At 43.9% G+C, this 2,041-nt stretch overlaps 1 non-coding gene across 1 annotated transcript; it reads left to right on the forward strand.

Moving 5' to 3' along the window:
- Positions 1-383: 383 nt before the first annotated feature.
- Positions 384-524, forward strand: LOC119466878. The gene has a single exon (XR_005195389.1). It is a non-coding gene; the product is annotated as a U4 spliceosomal RNA (small nuclear RNA).
- The last annotated feature ends 1,517 nt before the right edge of the window (positions 525-2,041 follow it).

Below are 2,041 nucleotides of genomic sequence, written 5' to 3' on the forward strand. Positions count from 1 at the left end.
ATGCAACAGTGTTGGGAGGTGGGAACTTTAAGAAGTGATCAGGTCATGAGGACTTTGCCCTCACAAATGAGTTAACATCATTGTAATGGGAGTGGTCAGTTATTATGAAGGTCAGTGTGTTATCAAAGTGAGTTTGGTCCCCCTTGGCTCTCTTATTCTCACTCTCTCTTGCCCTTCTGCCTTCTGCCACGGGATAACACAGTATAAAGTCCCTTACCAGATGCTAGCACCATGCTCTTGGACTTCCCAGCCTCTAAAGCCATTAGCCAAATAAATTTCTGTTCATTACTAGTAACTTAGTCTCAAATATTCTGTTACAGCAGCAAACAATGACAGCATGGACTAAGACATGTCTTACAATGTTTGTTGAAAACTACATTTCAAGCTTTGTGCAATGGCAGTATTGTAGCCAATGAGGTTTATCCAAGGCACGATTATTGCTAATTGAAAACTTTTCCCAACACCCTGCCATGACAACTTGAATTATAGTCGGCATTGGCAATTTTTGACCGTCTCTACAGAGACTGAATTAAAAAAAAAAAAAAGATTACACTTCAAATAACACAATATGGCAACTCTGGAAATTGGATTTTCTCCCTCCTTAGAGTTTGTTATTATTGCTTTTGTGTATATTTTTGTTGTTTGCTTGTTTGTTTAGTGACTTCTCTGAACGAATTCTTTGTATTTGTTGTATGTAGCCACTGAAATTCCTGCTTAGTGAGCTTACTAGTCAGCTAATGATTACAGAGTGATTTCCTTAGACACTTGAAACCAATAAGCCTGTTGGTCATTGCCAGTGGGCCATCTGTGTATGCTGGGCACACCTTTAGGACTCAGTCAGGCAGCTGACAACTCTCCTAGGCTTCACTTCCTCATTGTGCCGAGGTTTGAGGCAGCAGAGGTCAGAGCTCAGGGCTTTCTCAGGTCTTTCTTGAGCCTGCAGACAATGCTGGGCATGCGCACAGCCCAACGTGGCCTTGTAGGTTCCCAGGAATATGCAGGAGCTTTTCAAAGCCCCATTGACATTTCACTCTCCAGCTTTTCCTTTTAAATGTTTTGACTAGCCTATTATTTGCCCCAACGGTTATCCACTGCTTTGGGAGGCTGCAAAGTTAAACAATGGTTTTAAGTGTTTTTGACGAATGTCCGCAGGGTATCAGGTGAGCTCAGTCAGGTCAAATAAAGACAGTCTTGTTAGCAGGGTCTCTCAGGGAACCACCCAGCAGGTGAAACAATGACAATTCTCAAAGAATAAGCCCTTGAAGAACCCTAACCCATTTTGTCCCCTCTGGTGGCTGCCAAGCTGCTGGTTTTCACTGTGATTGGGAGGCTGTTTTCAAGGCCAATACAACGCCAGAGAAAGGGGAATAGGAATAGGGCAAGTGGAAATGCCGTAAAGCTAGTCGTTCTCACCAAGATTCCGCCATTTTCTTGAGTAAATGCTCCCTGGCTTGCTACAACACTTTAATTTTCAGATTTCTGAGAAAAGTTGCTTCTATTCATTTTTGCCATTTTCTCATTGCTTTCTATGGAAGCAAGAATTTTCAGAGGTCCTCACTCTGCTCTTTTTGCTGACATCAACTCCCAGTAAGGTGGTTGGGTGTGGTAGCTCATGCCTGTAATCCCAGCACTTTGAGAGACCAAGGCCTGGTGGATCACAAGGTCAGGAGTTCAAGATCAGCCTGGCTAACATGGTGAAAGCCTGTCTCTACTAAAACACGAAGAATTATCCGGGCGTGGTAGCTCATGCCTGTAGTCCCAGCTACTTTGGAGGCCGAGGCAGGAGCATTGCTTGAACCTGGGAGGCAGAGATTGCAGTGAGCCCAGATCATGCCACTGCACTCCAGCCTGGGCAATTGAGCGAGACTGTCTCAAAAAACAAAAACTTCCAGTGAGGAAATACTGGTCTAGTGAAGAATATCATCATATTCATCCCTGTGCTTCATGTTCCTTTCAATTGTCTTAACGCTTTGTATTAAGATAGCTCTGTTTCTCTGGAGGTCTTGCTGAGACCTCTAGCTGTGTGCCACTGGCATTGAAA

Source organism: Cebus imitator, unplaced genomic scaffold (assembly GCF_001604975.1).
Source record: "Cebus imitator isolate Cc_AM_T3 unplaced genomic scaffold, Cebus_imitator-1.0 Scaffold11, whole genome shotgun sequence".
Taxonomy (NCBI): Eukaryota; Metazoa; Chordata; class Mammalia; order Primates; family Cebidae; genus Cebus; species Cebus imitator.